Source organism: Macaca nemestrina, chromosome 5 (genome assembly GCF_043159975.1).
Source record: "Macaca nemestrina isolate mMacNem1 chromosome 5, mMacNem.hap1, whole genome shotgun sequence".
Lineage (NCBI taxonomy): Eukaryota > Metazoa > Chordata > Mammalia > Primates > Cercopithecidae > Macaca > Macaca nemestrina.
This window is the reverse complement of record NC_092129.1, coordinates 122,404,486-122,428,346: the sequence shown is the minus strand read 5'-3', so window position 1 is coordinate 122,428,346 and position 23,861 is coordinate 122,404,486. Positions and strand designations below refer to the sequence as shown.

The 23,861-nt window shown below is 39.6% G+C and overlaps 1 long non-coding RNA gene and 1 pseudogene across 1 annotated transcript in view; both read right to left on the bottom strand.

Annotated features, from left to right (window-relative positions):
• LOC105479511 (uncharacterized) overlaps nt 1-18,079 on the bottom strand; it is a 58,511-nt gene extending 40,432 nt beyond the window's left edge. Inside the window, exon 1 of the long non-coding RNA XR_985946.3 lies at nt 17,961-18,079. This is a non-coding gene — a long non-coding RNA (uncharacterized lncRNA). The remainder of the gene's footprint in view (nt 1-17,960) is intronic.
• LOC112426289 (large ribosomal subunit protein eL8 pseudogene) lies at nt 674-6,986 on the bottom strand (annotated as a pseudogene).
• Nucleotides 18,080-23,861: the final 5,782 nt, after the last annotated feature.

The window sequence follows — 23,861 nt, the reverse complement described above, 5'->3', positions numbered from 1 at the left end:
GTGTATGTGTGTGTGTGTGTATATATAAACAACACACAGTAAACCATAAATATATTTAATTTTTGTCAATTACGCTTTACACCTTAAAAAAGTTGAGAAAACATTCTTTTTTAAAAAGTTGTGGATTAAAGTAGTGATAGATGGTTTTCACTTATTTCCCATCAAAAGTTTATTTGAGCATTCTCCTTTCACGGGCACCATTTTGGCTCTGCCCTACTCAGATATAATAAGATTAATCACACTTAAGAGAATGCCTTTCAGGAGTTCAGAAGTTTAAGGCTAGTAGGGGGGATTTTTTTTTTTTTTTTGAGATGGAGTTTTGTTGTGTCGCCAAAACTGGAGTGCAATGGTGCAATCTCAGCTCACTGCAACCTGCGCCTCCCAGGTTCCAGTGATTCTCCTGTCTCAGCCTCCCACGTAGCTGGGACTATAGGCGTGTGCCAACATGCTGGCTAATTTTTGTATTTTTAGTAGAGATAGGATTTCACCATGTTGGCCAGGCTGGTCTCAAACTCCTGACCTCGAGTGATCCACCTGCTTCAGCCTCCCAAAGTGCTGAGATTACAGGCATCTGCCACCTTGCCCAGCCAGGGGAGGATTTTTTAATGCTACACAGACCCCAAATTTATTTCTCTGCCTTTGTTCTTGCTCTCTCCAACATTTATTTAAAAATCACAAATTTGATTTAAGGTTTTCTTGCTTAAAAGCCTTTAAAATTCCCCATTATCTCATCATTTCATATTCCCTAGTATGGAATATAAATTCTTTCACAATCAGGAACTTGTTTCATTCCCTCTAGGCTCTCCCCGTTTCTTTCCTGCCCACATCCCCCATATTCCAAAACCCACTATTCTGCCACAACTCAGCTCTGAGGTCGTAACCTCTTCATGAAAGCCTTTTTTGAATCCCAAGTCTCAGTTAGATGACCCTCTCTGATTTCCCTTAGCACTTCTTATTTTCCCTACTATAGCACTTTCGGCATTACTGTGATTTGTCTGTTATAATCTGAAGTCAGGCTTTGAATCCAGATTCAAATTATTTGCTGTGTGACATAATATTTCTGTACCTCAGTTTCCTCATCTGCAATGTAAAGAAAATCACAAGATCTACCTCATAGGTTTGTTGTGAGTATAAAATGAGTTGATATGTAGAACAGGCTTAGAATGGCACCAGGCAAGCACTCTAAAGTGTTCGCTACTCACAGCAGTATTTATATATCCTTATGCCACATTCCTACATAGGTGCTCTCAGTTTTTTTGTTTGTCTCCATTGTAGCAGCCTGTGAGCTGTGTAGAGCCTGTGACCATGTCCTGTTTTTCCTTCTATTCCTCTCTCCAAGTACAGCCCAGAGTACCAGGGTACATGGTAGAAGTTCAGAAAAGGTTTATTAAGTTAATGTAAACACAACCCTGATTTAATTTTTGAAGGAAAATTTGTATTATTTTAATTGTTTTTATGTACAGAAAACTTAACAGTATACATTTAACCCAGCTTTGTGGCAAGTTCTTTAGCCTTTGCCTTTTCAAGATTGCCGATGCAAGCCACAGACTTGGGACCCAGGACATTGCCTCCCCAGTGATGGCAGATCTCATTGTATCTGTCATTGTAACCTGTCCTGATAGCTTCCAGTAGCTTAGCCAAAGCGTCTTTGTCTTCGAGTTAACCTGTGTGAAGGCGACAGTGGAGCAGGTCTTCCTGTGGACTAGACGGCCCAGTCTTGCCTTCCCCTTGATAATGCAGTAAGGGACCCCCATTTTACCACACAGGCCAGGCAAGAAGACAACCAGCTCGATGGGATCCACGTCGTGTGCAATCACCACCAGCTGAGCTTTCTTGTTCTCTACCAAGGTGGTGACGGTGTTAACTCCAGCTCGAAGGACAGGTAGTCTCTTAGTGGGGATGTCCCCTTTTCCAGCAGTTTTCTTTTTGGCCAGGGCCAACACCCTCTGTTTCTTCTCTTGCTTTGTCTCTGATCTGTACTTGTGGGCCAGTTGAAGTAGCTGAGTAGCTGTTTGGCGGTCCAGGGCCTAAGTGAACTGGTTAATTGCAGGAGGCACTTTCAGCCCCTTATAGAGGATGGCTCTCCGCTGCCGCAACCTGATAGAGCGGGGCCATTTCATAAAGCCAGTGAGGTCTCTTTTGGGCTGAATGTCCTATCCAATGTCAAAATTCTTAGGCTGTTTCTCAAACAGGGGATTCACCACTTTCTTAACCTCCTGCTTCTTCATGATAGCAGGGCTGGAGCCACCTTCTTCCCCTTGGCCTTCTTTCCTTTTGGCAGGAGGAGAGAGCCTGATTTATTTTTAAAGATGATAAAATGTTGACAAGATTTGAAGTTTTTTTTTTTAAAAAAAAAAAAAGAAAGAAAGAAAGAGAGAAAACCTTTACGTAGTATATATACACAATGGAATACTATTTATCCACAGAAAAATGGAATCCTGTCATTGGCAGTAACATGGATAGAACTGGAGGACATTATGTTAAGTGAAATAAGTCAGGAACAGAAAGTTAAACACAGAATGTTCTCACTCATATGTAGAAACTAAAAAAAAAAGTTGATCTTATAGAAGTAAAAAGTAGAACAGGGTATACTAGAGGCTTGGAAGGGTAGAGGGAAGAGGAAAATAGGGAGAGATTTGTTAAAGAATACAAAATTGCAACTACATAGGAATAAATTATAGTGTTCTATAGCATTGTAAGATGCCTGTAGTTAACAATAATATTCAGTTTCAAATTGCCAGAAGGAGGATATTGAATGTACACAACATAAAGAAGTGATAAATGCTTGAGATGATGGATACGCTACTCTGATCTAATTAATCACTATATGTTATATGTATCACATCACTATGTACTCCATAATATGTGCAATTATTATGTGTCAATTTGAAAAGTTTAAACAAATGAAAATATTGAAAGAAAAACTTTAAAACTGAGATATGTGAGCCATACTAGATAACCCTCAGTGACTGGTTTTTTAATCTACATAATAGATTCAAAACAAAATGCTTCATGAGCCCCTCCCTGGATTACAATTAACGGCGGTGTGAAAAAAAGATGATGTGATTAATCAGAGATAATGTAATCAACCAGGGAAGAAAAGGTGTGGCCCCCCTCCCTTCTGGAGTATAAAAGGAGTTGCAAGAGGCTTGGGTCACCATTTGGTGAGCTGAGGGTGAAGCTACAAAGGTTGAAGCGTTCTTCGGACGACTCTACCTGAGGGTGAAGCTATAAAGGTTGAAGCGTTCTTCAGACGACTCTGCCTGAAGAAAGAACAGTGCTACATAGAGGGGTGAGTAGACCACGCGAGCTTTCATGATAAAGGGCCTGTAAAAGCTCCTTGAGCCTTGGTTGGAGTGCATATGTGAATAGGAGGTTTGTTTTTAAACATTTCCATAGTGATACTGGGTTTTGGTTTGTTTGTTTGTTTGTTTGTTTGTTTTTGAATTGAGACAGGTTCTCCCTCTGTTGCCCAGGCTGGAGTGCAGTGGCATGATCTCAGCTCACTGTAGGCTTCACCTCCTGGGTTCAAGCAATTCTCCCTGCCCCAGGCTCTGAGTAGCTGGGATTACAGACACCTGCCACCATGCCCATCTAATTTTTGTGTTTTTAGTAAAGAGAGGGATTTCACCATGTTGGCCGGGCCAGTCTCAAACTCCTGACCTCAGGTGATCTGCCTGCCTCGGCCTCCCAAAGTGTTTGGATTACATGCGTAAGTCACTGTGCCCAGTCCCATACTTTTTTTAAAATAACCTTTATTTTTGCTTTGAGAATCTAATCGTACATGCTTGACCATAATTACCTGGACCTTTTGGAAACTGTTGATAGATTTTTTTATTTATGAAAGTATTACAAGCCACTATGGGTAATTTGTTGTTGTTGTTTGGAGATGAAGTCTCCCTGTGTTGCCCAGGCTGGAGTACAGTGGCTCAACCTCTGCTCGGTGCAACCTCTGCTTTCCAGGTTCAAGTGAGTCTCCTGCCTCAGGTTCCCAAGTAGCTGGGACTACAGGCGTGCGCCACCACGCCTGGCTAGTTTTGTATTTTTAGTGGAGACAAAGTTTCACCATGTTGGCCAGGCTGGTCTCGAATTCCTGACCTCAGGTGATCTCCCTGTCTGGGCCTCTTAAAGTGCTGGGATTACAGGCATGAGCCACTGCACCCAGCCGCTGTGGGTAATTTGGACAACAAGAAAAAATAGAAAACAGAAAATAAAACATCCACAATTCATACTGATTTCACAAATAGTCACTATACGCATTTTCACGTATTTCTTTCCATGCTTTTTTCCCATGTACAAATATTTTGTCTCAAAACTAGGATTCTATCATATTAAGTTCACTATTTTTAACATTGTTTTATGATCATAACCTTTTTCAAATGAATATTCTTGGGAACTATGATGTAGGTAGTTGCACAAGAGTCTTCATACAGATGTACCAGAACCGTATTTAACTTGTCACCAAAGTTGCAAAGCAGTAGAGAGAATGTATATCTGTGTATGTCGATTGTATTAAAACTGTTTTTTCCTCCAAAGTATACTATTCAACTTTGAACTACAAATTTTGCGTCATCAAATAAGTCCTCAGTAATTGTGTGATACAGCTTAGTCTAATGTAATCTGTTGATGCCAAAGGTCTGCTTTTAATACAAGGCTGAAATTTTGTACCCGAAACCATGCTTCAGGGCCATAAAGTAACAGGATGCTGTTGGCAACTCAGGTTCAGGTAGAATCTCCTGTGGTCGCTGAATGATTTTCACACACAATTTTGGTCTCCATGACTGTATGTTTCAGTAGCGAAAGCCAAAGGTCAATGTGCTTCCTCCTTATAAATAACCAGTTACATAGGTGGCCTAAAAATAAAGTTCTTCTTGGCCAAGACAGGTTAATGAAAGCCAGTTTGGTATCCTGTCATGCAGTATAGCTATTTTAGTGTCTCAGTGTTGCTAAATTTGTCAGCTTTCCCTGGACATTAGCACATATTTAGATCTTGATGTTCTAACTAATGAATGACAGCTAAGGAATGTGTACGTTCCTGGTAAAGAATTTATTGTATTATCACTGATTAGGTTGGGGGAGTTGGAATTTAATATCTGTGTATATGAGCAGGAAAGGTAAATTATGATTTAAAATTCACCGGATTGTAGGAGAGGAGAAAGGAAGAGGAAATTGTGTCATGAACATAACCAAACTAAACAAAACCATTGCCCAGCCTGGGATTATAATTGTAATGGAGTACAATTAACGTAGTTGACTCAGGTTATTCAAAAGGTTATGGCTACAGTTGTTTAAAACAGAAAATACGAAAGAAAAATAGCAGGGCATCAAAGTTAGTAGTATCAGTTGGCCTTATTTTAAGAGGCTTATAACCACATCTGAAAATTTCCAATTACCAATCTAGAAATTTCCATAGACATTGACTATATCTTGGGAGGGGAGGAGTAATTCAGTGATTTAATTTAAATTTTAAAAAATTCAGAAGACTGAAAGCACAAATATTCAAAGTAACAGATGGTAGCCTCCTCTCAGAGGCAATAAAAAGACTTTACAATCCTCACCAGAAGTGTATTTAGTTATAATTTAGTTTTGCAGTTTTTTTTTTTAAGTATATTCCATTACAGTAGAAATTTTCTCTATTCTTGTCAAGCTTCTGGTCTCTCTTAAACCTCAAAGCATATGAAAAGCATTCTATTCATGTTCTTTTATCATAATACTGAGAGTATCTTGTCCAAAACTTGACCAGAAATTCTTATACACTTTCTTCTAGACTGAAGTCCCAAATGCTTAGAAGACTCTTTCAAGGGCTTTATCTCCACTGCCACATTACAACCTTCCAGGCCGAATTAGGTATCTCTCCTCAGTCTTCCCATAGCACACAATAAGGAACATCTATTATATAATTTAGGCCGGGTGCGGTGGCTCACGCCTGTAATCCCAGCACTTTGGGAGGCCAAGGTGGGCAGATTACTTGAGGTCAGGAGTTCAAGACCAGCCTGGCCAACATGGTGAAACCCCATCTCTACTAAAAATACAAAAATTAGACAGACGTGGTGGCCTGTAGTCCCAGCTACTGGGGAGGCTGAGGCATGAGAGTAGCTTGAACCAGGGAGGTAGAGTTTGCTGTGAGCTGACATCACACCTAGCCTGGGTGACAGAGTGAAACTCTGTCTCAAAAAAAGGAACAATTTATCAAGCTGTATTGTCACTGTTTACACATGGGTCACTTTTGGGGACAATCTTACTCTTATTTATGTTTGTATATCCACCTCTTAGGCAATGCTGGTGTATAGTAGATTTTCACAGAAATTATATCAGAATCATACAAGGAGACAATTGTGTTTTTAGCGTCAATGCCGGAAGTTCTGAATCACATAGTATGGTTTCTGTTAACGTGTGGTTGATATCAGAACACAGCCAAGCAAAGCAGCAATTATTCCATGTATTCCTAGAAGACTCATACCTCCTTTTCTTTTCATCTTTCCACTCCCAAAACAATTGCTGTTCATTTCTGGTAATATAAGAATAGTGTTAATTGACCCTTTCTTCTTCAAAGAAGATCTAGTTGGGTTAGCAAAGAAAATGGATTCTGTAGATCTTTAGAGGCTGCCCTGAGTAGAGGTACACGACTTTCCAGGGCAAACATTTCCATCATTAGAAGATTGAAACAGGTTTTTAGAATGAAACAAGGACCTTTGGAGAGTTCACTGGAAATTAGAATATTAAACCATTCAATATTCTTATCACAGTCATTAGATTAGATCTAGACTAATAGGAAGGAAAATCCTTGAAATTCCTGATGCCCAAAAAGTATCTCCCTTTCTCCAGTGTCTTCAGTCATCCATTTGTATAAATGACATGAGGCCTGGGTTACCGGAAGTATTACTACTGCCAGTGTAGCTGCCGCTGCTATCATAGTTCTTGGCACCACAAAAAATCTCTGTGCCTATTGCAGTAGTTATGGAGGATTTTGTCTCCCTGAATGACATATCAACTTTGTATTACCAAAGGCATACATCCACTTGGTCTAGCAATGATGAGCTACCTGACAGCAACAGTACCTGGGAGCTTTTAGGATTCACAGAACCCCACCTTGTGAATCGAAATCATCTCAAGTGCCTCTAAAGGGCTTGGAGGCCACAGCCTCAGAGAAATTTGTATATTAATTAATAGACCCATGGATCTCAATTTTATGAAAGGAACAATGAGTCTGGAAGTTCAGTTTTCAGTTTTTCGTTTTGTTTTCTTTTTGTTTTCAGATATGGTCTTGCTCTGTCACCCAGGTTGGAGTGCAGTGGCAGGATCTCAGCTCACTGCAACCTCCGCCTCCCTAGCTCAAGTGATCCTCCCACCTCAGCCTCCCAAGTAACTGGGATTACAGGCATGTACCACCACACCCAGATAATTTTTGTATTTTTTGTATAGAGCTGGGGTTTCACCATGTTGGGTGGTGACTAGGCTGGTCTCAAACTCCTGACCTCAAGTGATCCACCTGCCTCCACCTCCCAAAGTGCCAGTAACACAGGCATCATCCATAATGCCTGGCCCAGTTTTAAGTTTTGAGTGGCTCATTTACTCGGTGAATTCTAATCTCTTTTTAAGTAAAACAGGATAGCTCCTCCCAATGCAGTGTTAGAGTCGGGAAGAGGTGCAATCAGATAATAAAAGGAGAATCATTTGAGGAGTTAAATTGCATGGAAATGCAAGGTTCATTTCTGTTATGAGGACCTCCCATTGGCTCTGAGATAAATGCCACTTTCTGTGAGCACTTGGATAGGGTGAGTCGCTTATCCTTCCAGAGCTTTTTTTCCTGAGGTATAATTGGAGGATCTTCCAGGCCTTTCCAGCTCTACCTTTGCATGGTTCTAAAATTCTTTCATCTTATGTTTAGAAAAACTTTATTCCCCAGCACCTTACTGCATTTGCTGCCTTTCATCACTCTAACATCTTTTTAAATCTCACCTCCCCCAAAAAGGCATGTAGATGTAAACACTTCACAATTTCCTTTTACAATGACCATTGCAGGTAGAAAGGCTGGGTTATGTAGTTACAGTGCTTTGCAAAGATAAAAACCATTTTAAAATAAAAGATAACTATGTAGAAGCCAAGAATTTTTAAAAACTAAGAACCTTAAGGGTCATTTCTAATGGTTTTCATAGTATCACAAATTGTGTGCATGGTTGCAGAATAAAAGCCTAATTAGGGTGTGACTATCACAGGATATTTGCCATACTGAGTTAAGCCCTATAAGTACAGTAGCCATCTACCAGTCTTTCTCTTCCCAAAAAGGATGCAATTGAAGGAAAACTATTATAAATACAGATGCTTCTTGACAACTTACAATTGGGTTATGTCCTAATAAACCCATCTTAAGTCAAAGAATATTTTAAGTTGAAAATGCATTTAATATCTCAGTACAGCCATGGCAAAAGTGAGACAATCATAAAAGTTGAACCATCATAAGTAGAGGGCCCTCTGTATTGTAAAATCTGTTCTTAAATAAGCTCTTTATCAATACCACTGATTGGTCAGTAATTTCAATTTATGTATAGATTACTCACTAGTCAAAAGAACTTATGCAATTCACTTCTCACTTTTTTTTTTTTTTTTTTTTTTTTTGAGTCGGAGTCTCGCTCTGTCGCCCGGGCTGGAGTGCAGTGGCCGGATCTCAGCTCACTGCAAGCTCCGCCTCCCGGGTTTACGCCATTCTCCTGCCTCAGCCTCCCAAGTAACTGGGACTACAGGCGCCCGCCATCTCGCCCGGCTAGTTTTTTGTATTTTTTTAGTAGAGACGGGGTTTCACCGTGTTCACCAGGATGGTCTCGATCTCCTGACCTCGTGATCCACCCGTCTCGGCCTCCCAAAGTGCTGGGATTACAGGCTTGAGCCACCGCGCCCGGCCGTTACTCCAGTTTTCAAGTTCACGTTTTGCAAATCTAAAAATCTAATCACCCTAATACAAGAAAACAATTTATTTTCTTAATTTAAAAATTTTTTTTACTGTGATTTATTTATTTTGAGACAGGCTCTTGCCTTGGTGCCCAGACTGGAGTGCAGTGCCACAATCACAGCTCAAGGCTTCCTCCTGCCTCAGCCTCCAGAGTAGCTAGTCAAATACATATATATATATATGTATTTTGTAGAGATGAGGTCTCACTATGTTGCCCAGGCTGGTCTCAAGCTCCCAGGCTCAAGCGATCCTGCCATCTTGGCCTCCCAAAGTGCTGGGATTACAGGCATTGAGCCACTATGCTCTGCCTAATAAAACAACTTAAAGATATTACAGCAAACTTGCCTTAGGTGTGCCTTGTTAGATATTTTCTCAGGGCATGGTTTCTGTATGCCTCATAATGCATAATGGGAGGATGATACCACAGGGGAAGTTAAGTCTAAAATTCTCTGAGCAAAGGCTTTGCCAAAGAGATCAGCATGTCACTATCGCTTTGGGTGAATCTGTACTACATCAATAATTTATTCCTGAGTCACTGATACTGCTTGTCACTTCTTGTTATTCATTTCAAAGAATAAAAAGTATGATTATTCTAAACAGTAATGTAAAAGTGAGTTGTTAATCGGCTTTTACAAGAAATGCCCAAATATAACAAGCAGAAATTAGTAAACGATCTGTAGCACTTAGGTGATACTATCGAAGATAAACCCATCTGTTATCATCATCACTTCTTGATTTCATCCTCTAATCTCATTGTCTGCTGCCAGATCCTATTTCTCAGGGTTTCTGTTTTCTACCAAACACTAGCAGAGTCATCCAAACATCCTGAAATCAAGTATGAAATAATAATAGCATAAAATATGCTAGTTTCTTATTGAATACTTATTATGTGCCAAGCACTGTGTTAAGCACAGGGAAATTAACAGAACACAGCCTCTGCCTTGGATCTTCAAAAGGTATGAGGGAGATAGATGATGTTTAAAAAATGATTATCATCATTTTTTAATGATGCAGCAGAGGTATTTGCAAGGTACAATGGAAGTACAGGGAATGGAATATCTGTGTTGATGAGGAAATCAGGAAAATTTAATTTAAAAATTAATATTAGGTGTGGGCATGGCAGCTCATGCCTGTAACCCCAGAACTTTGGGAGGCCAATGCAGGTGGATCACCTGAGGTCAGGAGTTTGAGACCAGCCTGGCCAACATGGTGAAACCCTGTCTCTACTAAAAATACAAAAATTAGTGATCCACCACCTTGTGATCCACCCACCTCGGCCTCCCAAAGTGCTGGGATTACAGGCGTGAGCCACCGCGCCCGACTACATATGCATTTTTCAAATGCAGGGTGGATTAGATGGGACAAGACAAGTCATTGAATTAAGTTATTGCAGTACAACTCAGAAAATATTGTGGAAGGAAGTAAAAGGAAGAAGGAGGGAGGGATGGAGGCGAGAAGGAAGCAGGGAAGGAAAGAAGCAGCAAATGAACAAATAATGCTTTTCACAGTAAAAAATTAGAAGGAGGGGGACAGTTTCTGAGCCACTGCTCTCCAGTCTCAATAGAATGTGGTAGCTAGTCAGACAGAAAAGAAGAAAAGGGAGGAGTCTAGTAAGACTGCCATGTCTGTGGCTTGAGCACCTGAGGGACAAAGTTTCCAGTCATTGTCTCATGATAACAGTAAGATGAACAGGTCTCATGGGGGAAAAGAGATTATTGACTAAGTCTAAGCCATGTTGAATACGAGGTGCCTCAGTTCATCCCATGGAAATATATATACACCCAGAGCTCAGAAGAGAAGACTTTACTGGAAGCACATCTTAGAGTCATCATTGAATGTTTGGAAGTTGAGATCAAAGAAGTCCTCTAAGTAAGTCTGAAACTGTAAAGTGTATGAGAATGGCAGAGAGAGAATAGGAAATATTATTTAAAATACCAACACCTATAGGGCAGCGAGGCAGAGGAAGACAAGCCATCCCAGGGGTCCCCATAAATGTAGGCAAAACAAGAGAGTTTCAAGAAAGAAATAAAGATATGGAATGAGTTTCCTCATCTGTCGGGTAGGATTGTCGTAAGACTTACATAATGCTCCTAAAGTGTCTATTACAGTGCCTGCACATAGTAAGCACTGAATAAATGTTGAAGGGTGAATAGCTTTAAACAGGACACATCAAAGGCCATAAGGATGGCTTGACTGTATGGAGGCATGAAGGATAGATCATTTTGCTCACTCTGCTCCCCTTATCAGTCAAAAGAACACTGGAGAGATGAATCACTGGTGTTCACCAGGTCCATTAGTGGGAAATTAACAAGTTTAACTTCACCAAAATCAGTTCACATTTACAAATAACATGCCAATGAAGAAAAATATATCTTATAAATACTCCCTTGTAACAAAGATTATTAAAGCTATTCTAAAAAAAAAAAACTGTTCTACATTAATTAAAAGGATCATAATATAATGATACTTGTAAACAGCAGGGACTTCAGTGGAGTTATTAGGGGAAGTGATAGTGTATAAAGCTATTTGACAGTTTCATTTCCATCCTTACTTGTAAAAACAGAAAATTTACTTTTCACAATGAACACTAAATAAAAGAAAAATGGCTTAAATAGCAGCAAAAAAAAAAAAAAATCATTTGGTTTAAAAAATGAATTTCACGGCCAGGCGCAGTGGCTCACACCTGTAATCCCAGCACTTTGGGAGGCCGAGGCGGGCGGATCATGAAATCAGGAGATGGAGACCATCCTGGCCAACATGGTGAAACCCTGTCTCTACTAAAAACACAAAAGTTAGCCAGGCATGGTGGTGTATGCCTGTAGTCCCAGCTACTCAGGAGGCTGAGGTAGAAGAATCACTGGAACCCAGGAAGCAGAGGTTGCAGTAAGCCAAGATCACGCCACTGCACTCCAACCTGGGTGACAGAATGAGACTCCATCTCAAAAAAGAAAAAAAAAATGAATTTCACAGCCAGACATGGTGGCTCATGCGTGTAATACTAGCACTTTGGGAGTCTGAGGCAGGTTTGCCCAGGCTGGTTTCAAACTCCTGCGCTCAAGCAATCCTCCTGCCTCAGCCTCCCAAAGTACTGGAATTACAGGGGTGATCCACCGTACCTGGCCAGAATGGTGTTTTTTCTTGACAACAGCAACCCAAGATGGACATACCAGGAATATATAATATTGTGGAAGATTAGGGAGTGGCCTCATTCATGAAAGACTAAGGAAGGTACCTCATGGTAATGTATTTCATAACATATCTAACCAATTTCCATAGTTTTCATCATTTACAATAGTGCCTCCCAATAAAAACGAATTACTTGAAAAGTGAAAAATACCAGCCTGGCAAACATGGGGTAACCCTGTCTTTACTAAAAATACAAAAATTAGCGGGGTGTGGTGGTAAGCACCGGTAATCCCAGCTACTTGGGAGGCTAAGAATCAGCCTTGAGGCAGGAGAATCACTTGAACCCAGGCAGCAGAGGTTGCAGTGAACTGAGATCACACCATTGCACTCCAGCCTGGATGACAAGAGCAAGACTCTGTCTCAAAAAAAAAAAAAAGAAAAAGAAAAAAAGAAAAGAGAAGTGAAAAGTAAAAAACAAAACACAAAGCCTTTTTTTTTTTTTTTTCTCTTGAGACAGTCTCATTCTGTTGCCCAGGCTGGAAGGCAGTGCACACGATCTAGGCTCACTGCAATCTCCACCTCCCAAGTTGAAGTGATTCTCCTGCCTCAGCCACCCTAGCTGGCATTACAGGCATGTGCCACCATGGCCCACTAATTTGTGTATATTTTTTTAAGATACGTTTTTGCCATGTTGACCAGCCTGGTCTCTAACTCCTGACCTCAGGTGATCTGCCCTCCTCGGCCTCCCAAAGTGCTGGGATTACAGGTGTGAGCCACTGCACCTGGCCACAAAGTCTAATTTTTGAAATTAAGTTCAATAGAAATAAAGTTACCCTGTCAAATTGCTGTAAAAGTTTTTAAATGCTTGCTCTCAATTTCTATGCTTATCTCCTCTCAGATCAGTTTGTAGATTGGCACCAGTTCACAGACTACAGTGGGAGTAGCATTAGTCTAGGGAACAACTTCTGTTGAAATAGCCATCAGAATGAAAAGGAAGGGCAGATTTTCAGTAAAGTATTGTGTAATCATATTTTATGATTCACTTTTACTAAACTCATGGAAGGATGACATATAAGCCCAAATGCCAGTGCATTTGTAATGGAATAATTCCTTTACAGGATCAGAATATGTAGGAAGCCAAATTAATAATTGACAGCTTGTTTGTTTAGCAAAGAACCAGAGAATAAGAAAGTAAATAACCTTAAGGGATATTTCAAGGCCATGAGTGCAGCCTAACAGAGTAATGGAAGCAGGGACTCTTACAGTTAAGCCACTGGAATTTGAATTCCAGCTGCATCACATAATACTTGTATGACCCTAAGCTTTCTGAGGCTGCATGTCCTGATTTTGATAATGGGGATAACATCAATCTGGAGAGATTTATGAAAGGATTAATATAGTGCTTAATACAGTAGCCAACACATAGTAAGCACTCAATAAATGTCAGTCAGTTATTAATACTATCCTAAAATAAGGTGTATTTCTACAACAACCAGCATGTTTAGTACAGATTCAATGCCTCTTCCCTAGACAGTGCCTGATAAACACTGACAACCTTCAAATCTTTAGACCTTTCTCCTCTGTGTAGCCAGTCATCATCTTCCTTCTGTTCTCACAATCTTCCTCTGGGCAGATAAAATAAAATTGATTTTGTTTCACTTACAATCACATTCCAGGGCAGCCTCCCTTAGGTTATACCCAAGTCACCTTGGGTTTTAGATGTTTCCAAACGTTTAGAGGCAATTTCTTGGTTTATAGCCACAAACATGATATATAAACAACTTTAAGTCCCCAGGGAGCTTCTCACTGGTTGGGCATTATATTCTCACATCTGATGGCTAATAAATACACATTGAAAGTAAATTATAATCAGATTAACTATCCAAGAACACGGAATCACAATGAAAGTGGTTATAATGTTTTTGACAATTGCCGTCAGGTTAGGATAAGCTGGTGTTTCTATCTCTGCTGCAGAAAGTACAATAAGGCTACAGACCTATCAGTGCAACCTCTTTGAGCATTTATCTGAAATGATTTTTCCCCAACTGTAAGAGCAACATTTTTGGAAAAAAAATTACAAAATATAGGAAGTTACAAATAAAAAATTGTTTATCATCACATCACCCAGTGACACCCATAAAGTATTTAAATGTCAGTTATTACCTGTTAACATTTTAGTTTATTTCTTTCTCTTTTTTCATAGTGTTATTTCTCTTTATTTAACATTACAATTATTTCTTTATGTTAAAGACATTAAGTTTTTCTTTTTTTTTTTTTTTTTTTTTTTGAGACGGAGTTTTGCTCTTGTTTCCCAGGCTGGAGTGCAATGGTGTGGTCTCGGCTCACCACAACCTCCGCCTCCCAGGTTCAAGTGATTCTCGTGCCTCAGCCTCCCGAGTAGCTGGGATTATAGGCACCATCCACCACACCCAGCTAATTTTGTATTTTTAGTAGAGACAGAGACAGTGTTTCTCCGTGTTGGTCAGGCTGGTCTCCAGCTCCTGACCTCAAGTGATCCAACTGTCTTGGCCTCCCAAAGTGCTGGGATTACAGGCGTGAGCCACCAAGATAGTTTTAATATCTGAAAAGTATTTCATTATATAGATACTTCAAGTGATATCACCCACTATGAGTTGATTTTTTAACTAATTTCTATCTCAGAGTCTGAGTTTTTTTTTTTTTTGTTTTTTTTTTTTTTTTTTTTTTTGAGACGGAGTCTCGCTCTGTCGCCCAGGCTGGAGTGCAGTGGCGCGATCTCGGCTCACTGCAAGCTCCGCCTCCCGGGTTCACGCCATTCTCCTGCCTCAGCCTCCCGAGTAGCTGGGACTACAGGCGCCCACAACCGCGCCCGGCTAATTTTTTGTATTTTTAGTAGAGACGGGGTTTCACCGTGGTCTCGATCTCCTGACCTTGTGATCCGCCCGCCTCGGCCTCCCAAAGTGCTGGGATTACAGGCGTGAGCCACCGCGCCCGGCCGAGTCTGAGTATTCTAACAAATTCAACAAAACAGTGCAAATATGTGTTTAGCACATAGCTTGGAAAACAATAAGAGCACAATAAATTTTAGCTATACTTGCTGTTATAGTAATCTATCAAGAGTTTAATTGTTCTCTTAAAACCTAAATACACAATTTTTAGGAGTCCCGCTGCTGTATTCTCAAAACCCTCAGAAATAGTGTCTTTCTCTAAGTATAATTTGAGTGCCTTTATTTATTTTAAGTTTCTGGTTTATTCCTTACAAACATATTGCTAATGAAAATGTGAAATTATGGAACTTTTCATCAGTGTGCCTATACATTCAGCACCACAACATAAAATAGGCTCAAAATCATGGCCTTATATCTCTGGCCTTTGACAACAATTTGGAGGCAGTGAGGCATTTTGTGATGTAAATCTTCTCCATTGTATTTCCATATTTCTAATCTCTCCACTTTCTCTGACTCCACTGTCCTGATCATAGTCAACACCAACATTGCCTTCCATTTGACAAGGGAGGAAATCTCAAGTGTTTCACCCTGTTAAAATAATTCTACTCTAGGGCCTTCTCCAATCCATTCTCCACAGAACAGAAAAACAATTTTCTTAAAACACATTTCCCGATATGTGGTGTGATTCACTGTCCCTGAAATAAATCCAGACTCTTTCCATGGCCTGCAAGGTCTTGCATGATCCAGTCCCTGCTAGATGTCTGGGCTTATTTCCTTTGCTTGTATTGCTGCAGTCCCTCAGGTCTTCCAACTCCTTGAGTACCACCAAACTCCCACCTGAAATTTTGTGTTGTCATTTCCTCCACCAAAAATATCTCTCTTCCTCCCCCGCTTTTTGTGATTCATTCTCATCATTTAGATCTGGATCTCCTGGGAGACACCACCCCTGACTTCACTGTCTAAAGTAAGTCACCCCAGCCATTCTGTTGACCTCCTTCACAGCACAGATTATAAATATATTCTATGCTTATTTACTTGTTATTTTCTCTCTTTCCTCATCTGTATATAAATTTCACTGGGGCAGAAAACATGTTTATGTTTTTCATAAGATAGCAGAGTGCCTGGCATATGCTAGGCATTTAACACATATGTGCTGGGGAAGGAGGGAAGGTTGACAGCCACAGCTGTGGATGTAGGTGAAAACCCCAAGGAAAGTGGAAAGTGAGTCCAGGAGGCCCTAGGACAAAACTCTAGTGAACACCATTGTTAATGGGATTAAGAGACTAAGAACCCTGCAAAGAAAACTTAGAAAAACTGGGAATGGGATGCCCTAATAGAATTTTATGTGGGAAAGCAATATGATAGAATCCAAATAAATAGTGGTTGAGTATTTATTATGTGCATTAATATGTCTGAGGATTAAATAAATACATTATAGGACAACTATATTTAATGATGGTTCACGCTTGTAATCCCAGCACTTTGGGAGGACAAGGCAGGCAGATCACTTGAGATCAGGAGTTCGAGACCAGCCTGGCTGACATGGAGAAATCCCATCTCTACTAAAAATACAAAAATTAGCCGAGTGTGGTGGCAGGTGCCTGTAATCCTAGCTGCTTGGGAGACTAAGGCAGGAGAATCACTTGAACCCGGGAGATGCAGGTTGCAGTTAGCCAAGATCGCGCCATTGCACACTCCAGCCTGGGTAACAGAGCGAGACTCTGTCTCAAAAAAAAAAAAAAAAAAAAAACAATTTCAAAAGGCTTATACTCATTTTCTCTTTTGTTCAGTATCTTCCAACCATGAATGGAGCTATAGAAATACACGAAGATAGCAATGTTTGTTGAACATCCCTAGTTAAAAAGCAACTGTGTCAGGATAGGAAAAAAGCATGACTATTGTAGCTTTTGTTAAATAAATATTATTATGCTTGCAGGAAATTGTTCAACAACATTTCTCCTTATGTAAGGCCTGCCCCAGTAATGCTGCTTAGGTCAGTGTCTGTCTGGATTATCTGCAGCCTAAATGCCAACTCTGTAAATTAAACCTGTCAAGTGACAGCTTTGCCATAGCATGCATATCCAACCTTTAAAATTTATTTATACTCCATTCCCTTTCTCTAGCCAGATTAAATTCTCCTTTCCTAAGCTATTTTTGCCTCAGTTCAGACTGTGGCATAATTCAACATGTTCTAAACAATCACATGGAGACTGTGGCCTTCCTGATTTTCAGTTCCCAAATGATTTTTATTCAGGCTATAGAACAGCAACAGAAATTTCACCAAATTTACTAAAATAAGAAGAGTCTTCTCAAACCAGATTCCTCCAGGTACCAGTAGGCAAATCAGTCATGAGTTATTTATAGATTCATAATAAATCCTTTATTCAGTGCCCCAAGGAAATGGTGACTTTCAGCATGGAAATGAAAAGTATTATCTTACTAATCAATCTGTCCATCATTTCTTTTTGTTTTTCCTTGAGAGAGAGGGTCTTTGGTCTGTTGCCCCAGATGGAGTGCAGTGACATGATCACAGCTCACTGCAGCCCCAAACTCCTGGGTTCAAGCAATCCTCTGACTTCAACCTTCCAGGGAGCTACATCTACAGGAATGCACCATCATGCCCAGATAATTTTTTTTCTTTTGTAGAGACAGGGTCTGACTGTGTTGACTACATCTTAATACGCATACTAAGTCCTTAACATGCATACTAAGCTCCTATAGAAGTAAATACTATATTAAGCGGCAGAATTACTAACGTGAATACACATTCTCATTTGATTTGGAGACTACCTAGGCAACTTTCAGGTTTATATTTAGATTGATTACAATTAGACATGAAAAATAAGGGACAAAGAATGGGCCTAATAGAGACTGATTGAAGAGAATTGTTTCTTAAAATAGACTTAAAAAAAAAAAGTTGTTCAAAATTGCCTTAATCAATTTTACAGAAAAAATATTACCTCAAATGGTTTGATTTGATGACTTGATAAGATGTCACTTCTGATGCAGCAGGATTCATTTATTAAGATAAACATTTACATCTGTAGTACCCTCCTAGGTGGGTGACTGTTTCTGTATATCTGACTCTGAACAAAACACAGTAGCCTACAGGCAGCTATTGACCTTTGGACTTTGTCTTTAGGCCAGATTCCTTAAAAGGCTTGTTGTGACAAGTTTATTTGCTCATTGGAAATTTCTGTGTCTAAAATTCCCACTGAAATTAGGATGTAGCACTGCTACAGCGTTTTGATTATTCATCAAAACTTATTCAAAAGACTTTTGATAAAACTTTAAAACTTTAAATCAATGTCTTAAGGAAGAATATTAAGTCACTTTTTAACATAGAGCATGTTTTAGTTTTGAATAATATTTACGCAGTGCAAATTATATGTTCATAGAGATTCAAGCATAGGCATACCTTGGAGATATTGCAAGTTCATCTCCAGACCACCACAATAAAACAAATATTACAATAAAGGAAGCCACATGCATTTTTTTGTTTCCCATTTACACTACTTTGTTGTCTGTTAAGTGTGCATAGCACTATGTCTAGAAAATGTACATACCTATTTTGTCCCACTGAACTATCCTTAGCTGGAGTTGCCTTAAAAGCAGCAGCAGGAGAATTCCTGCAAGAGAGTACCCCAAACCATTTGGAGACAGGGCTGGTTTGAGGTTTCAAAGAAAGAAGCTCCAAATGCCAGAGTGATCAGTCCAAAACATTTATTAAAGAAACTTGCAGGGTGTTGCAATGTATCATTGTGAGGGACAGCAAGAGAAAAGGGTTGTTTTACCCACATAAGTCTGTAGTCAGGGGGTGAGAAGATGGAGTTTACATGAAAATTTAAGGAATTTGGCTCAGGGTCGGGGTCAGTTTCTTTCCAGTAAACCTAGATACTATTATCAGTGCCTGGGAATGTTCAAGCTGGTTTGGGTTCAAGCCAGCTGAGGAAAACCTATGGCTACGGCTGGTGGGTCACTGTGATTTTGGTCAGGACACAGAAAGGAAGTGGGGGAAACGGGTACCCTACAATACCTTAATTTAAAAATACTTTTGCTAAAAAACGCTAACAATCATCTGAGCCTTCAGCAAGTCACAATCTTTGCTGTTGGAGAATCCTGCCTCAATGATGATGGCAGCTGACTGATCAGGGAGGTAGTTGCTGAAAGTTAAGGTGGCTGTGGCAATTTCTTAAAATAAGACACTGGAGTTTGCTGCATTGATGACTCTTCACAAAAAATTTATCTGTAGCAGGCAGTGCTGTTTGACAGTATTTTATACACAAGAGAACACCTTTCAAAGTTGTAGTCAGTCCTCTTAAAACTCGCCCACTGCTTTATCAGCTAAGTTTATGTGATATTATAAATTCTTTATCATTTCAACAATGCTCACGGCATCTTCACCAGTGGTAGATTCTATCTCAAGAAACCACTCTCTTTTCTCCTTCATAAGAAGCAACTCCTCATTCATTCAAGTTTGATCATAAGATTGCAGCAATTTAGTCACCTCTTCAGACTCTGTTTCTAACTCAAATTATCTTGCTATTTCCACCATATCTGTAGTGATTTCCTCCACTGAAGTCTTGAACCCCCTCAAGGTCATCCATGAGAGTTGGAGTTAACTTCTTTCAAACTCCTGTTCATGCTGATATTTTTACCTCCTCTCATGAATGTTCTTAATGGCATCTAGAATCCTTTCCAGAATGTTTTTGGTTTACTTTGCTTAGATCCATCAGTGGAATCACCATCTATGGCAACTTATAACCTTATGAAATGTACTTAAATATTAAAACCTGAAAGTCAAAATTAATCCTTGATCTATGGGTTGCAAAATGGATGCCGTGTTAGCAGGCATGAAAACAACATTAATCTCCTCATACATCTCAATCAGAGCCCTTCAATGACCATGTGCGTTGTCAACAAGCAATAGTATTTTTAAATAAATCATGTTTTATCAGTAGGTCTCAACAGTGGACTTAAAATATTTAGTGAGCCACGCTAAACAGATGTGCTGTCAACCAGATTTTGTTGTTCCATTTATAGAGCACAGCAGAGTAGATTTAGCATAATTTTTAAGGGTCCTAGGATTTTCAGAATGGTAAATGAGCATCTGCTTCAACTTAAAGTTACCAGCCACATCAGCCCCTAACAAGAGAATTGCCTGTCCTCCAAAGCTTTGAAGCCAAGCATTGACTTCTATAGCTATGAAAGTCCTGGATAGCATCTTCTTCCAATGTAAGACTGTTTTGTCTACATTGAAGATCTGTTAATTAGTGTAGCCACCTTCATCAATGTTCTTGGCTAAATCTTCTCAATAACTTGCTGCAGCTTCTCCATCAGCACTTACTGCTTCACCTTTCATTTTTATGTTAGGGAGAGGGCTTCTACTTTTAAACCTCATGAACCCACCTCTGCTATCTTCAAACTTTTCTTCTACAACTTCCTAACCTCTCTCAGCCTTCATAAAAATGAGGAGAGTTAAGGCCTTGCTCTGGATTAGGCTTTGACTTAAGAGAATGCTGAACTCTAAAACTTTCTCCTTATCAACAATGAGACTGTTTCACTTTCTTATCATTCCTGTGTTCACTGGAGTAGCACTTTTAATTTCCTTCAAGAGCTTTTCCTTGGCATTCACAACTTGACTGTTTTGGGTATGAGGCCTAGTTTTCAGCCTATCTCTGCTTTCAACTTGCCTTACTCAGCTTAATCATTTTTAGTTTTGATTTAAAGTGAGAGATGAAGGACTCTTCCTTTCACTTGAACACTTAGAGGCCTTTGTAGGGTTATTAATTGGCCTAATTTCAGTATTGCCATGTCTCGCTGAGGGACTGGCTGATCAGCGGAGCAGTCAGAATATATACATTTATCAAATAAGTTTGCCATCTTAAATGGGTACAGTTTGTGGTGGCCCAAAACAATTCCAATAGTAACATCAAAGATCACTGTTCACAAGTTGGCATAACAGATGTAATAATAATTTAAAAGTTTGAAATATTGGGAGAATTACCAAGATGTAACACAGAGACATGAAATGAGTACATGTTATTGGAAAAATGGCTCTGATGGACTTGACAAAAAGCTGTCACAAACCATCATTTTGTTAAAAAAAAAAACAGTATTTGCAAAGCACAATAAATGAAGGCATGCCTGTATACTACATATTTATTTTAATAATCATATAAGAAAATTAATTGGATATAAAATAGACTGCTCTAAAACAGCAAGAGGGAAATAAACTTTAACAATGCTGACAGTAGCCATGGCATACTTGAATTTTTAGGACTCTTGTTAAATATGGGTATGGGAACTTACCCTCCGCACCAGTATCCAGACACTTACTAGATTATGGCCCATTGGGGTATTTGCCTCTACTAAGTATATTTGCTAGACTGTCATTATATCTTGCAATCTAGTGTCTTTTTCTAGGTTGGTATTGTCCCATTTAATCTATCATTGCAATGATATTACTCTTGCTATATTAAATGTTTTTATCAGACTTCTTTGTAGCCCCAACCAATCTGAGAAGACTGAAAATCAAGGAATCCTTCACTCCTTTTGTAAACTTGGTATAAATGGAATCAATGTTTACTAGATCTGCTGTTCTGGCAAAGATTTCTCTGTTCTTCTTCATCAAGATTTGCCAGTCTTCCTCTGCACTCTTGCCTTCTGCAGTCTTTCATCTTCCATAAAAACATTCCTTATAATATTCTCTTTTTGAAATGAAGTCTCACTCTGTCTCCCAGGCTGGAGTGCAGTGCCACGATCTCAGCTCAATGCAGTCTCTGCCTCCCGGCCCTCCAGTGAGTCTCCTTCCTCAGCCTCCCAAGTAACTGGGATTAGAGGTACCTGCCACCATGCCCAGCTAATTTTTTGTATTTTTAGTAGAGATGGGATTTCACCATATTGACTAGGTTGGTCTTGAACTCCTAACCTCAAGTGATCCACCCACCTTGTTCTCCCAAAGTACTGGGATTGCAGGCATGAGTCTGTATGCCACTACGCTCAACCTCCTTATAATATTCTTCTAGTCTTATTTCCCAACTGTTGGCTCTTATGTTTTGAATCGTCAGTAGAAAGTCCTGCCTATCGTGATGAGGTCAAGGACACATGTTTTGCTGAGAGAAGTAACTTCCAGCCGAGAATCTTGTTTAGCAGGAGGGAAAATCCTCTATATTAGAGCTTCTCCTGGAGCTCAGAGTAAGCACTGACTTTTAGAGGTGTTTTCTCACTTTTTGATGTCTGAAAGCACTATTTTCAAGTTTGTTAGAGACCCACTTAAAAAAAGTACAGGTGCTAATGCTCTGAGTGCAAGTCTGTAAGGGTTAGTGAGTCCTCAAATCACAGGAGTCTCCTGACCAATGTTGGGATGTTCTACTGTTCTCTAAGAATCTGCAGCTTAACAGTATTAAACTCAATACAGCAGACACCCTCAGCATAGCAGTGAACCGCAATGGCAGCTGACAAAGAAGCAGGAACATTTAATGGACTGGTCAGTAAGACCACACTTACGTCTTGTTTAAAATGTGTCCTTTCCTTTGGGAGGCTGAGGCAGGCAGATCTCTTGAGGTCAGGAGTTCAAAACCAACCTAGTCAACATGGGGTTTTCTAAAAGTACAAACAAATTAGCCAGGTGTGGTGGCAGGTGGCTGTAATCCCAGCTACTTGGGAGGCTGAGGCAGGAGAATCGCTGGAACCCAGGAGGCTGAGGTTGCAGTGAGCCAAGATCGTGACACTGCACTCCAACCTGGGCAACAGAGCAAGACTCCATCTCAAATAAATACATAAAATAAAATAAAGTGCGTCATTTCTCTCAACAGCAAAAGCCTTATTTTTTCATCCTTTAAATATATTACTTCCATCGTAGAATAAGATGGTACCTGGTCTGAGAGGCTAAGACCCCCATGCCACTTGAGAATTTGAGAGCTTTTAGAACTTGATGAGCATAGCTGACTGGATACTTCATGTCAGCACTGCTTGTGGTAATTACAGGATCTGTGGATCACAAGGCTCACAACTTGTATCACAAGTTCTACAAGAAAATTGGCTAACACAGATTTGGCTCTGTTAATCATTTGCTGAGTTTATATCTTGTCCCACCAAACGTATTTTTTGAAACACCATTACATGAAAAAGTTTCATTATTCCAATTATGTGTGTTTGCCAACTTTTGGAGTAAGAGTGGCTGATTGAATATGTGCTTTTTAACTACACTATTATATACATTGGCCAAGCTTTTTATATTAACCCTACCCATGAAGTATCACCAATATTTTCTCCCAGTGTGAAATTAACATTTCTCAAAAGTCTTTTGCCATATAAAAGTTTTAAGTTCTTATATATGATGAAATCTGTCCCTTTTTGACTTTGAATTCCCCAGCCTGCTTAGCTTTGCCCCTACCACCCAAGATTTTTTTTAAGCTTTCTATATTTTTTTAGAATTTAAGATTTTAGAGTCTTTACTTTTTTAAATCATATATTTGTAAAGGGACATATTTCTCAAGTGTGCTAGTTTCCCTTGATTTTAATGGATTAAAATGTGTCCTAGGTGAGTCATTTTCTTCAAAATGACGATTAGTTTTTGTTCCTTTGAAAGTCTGGCCCAGGATTTTGTTTTTGTTTTTTGAAAGTTTTTATTTTACTTACAGTGTTAAGAAAGTTGAGTAACTATACAACCAGAGTCTCTAAATAAATCCTAGGATGCTGCAGCGCACTGAGAGAGGACAAAAATTGATCCCTAAAGACCTCTCCAATCTCATACTCAGTGAAAATAACAAACAAAGGCTTCAGTGTTAGTGGAAAACTGAGTTCTTCAAAAGCAGGTAAAGATCCTGTTTACTCCTTCCCCAGAGCTGAGGAGAAAG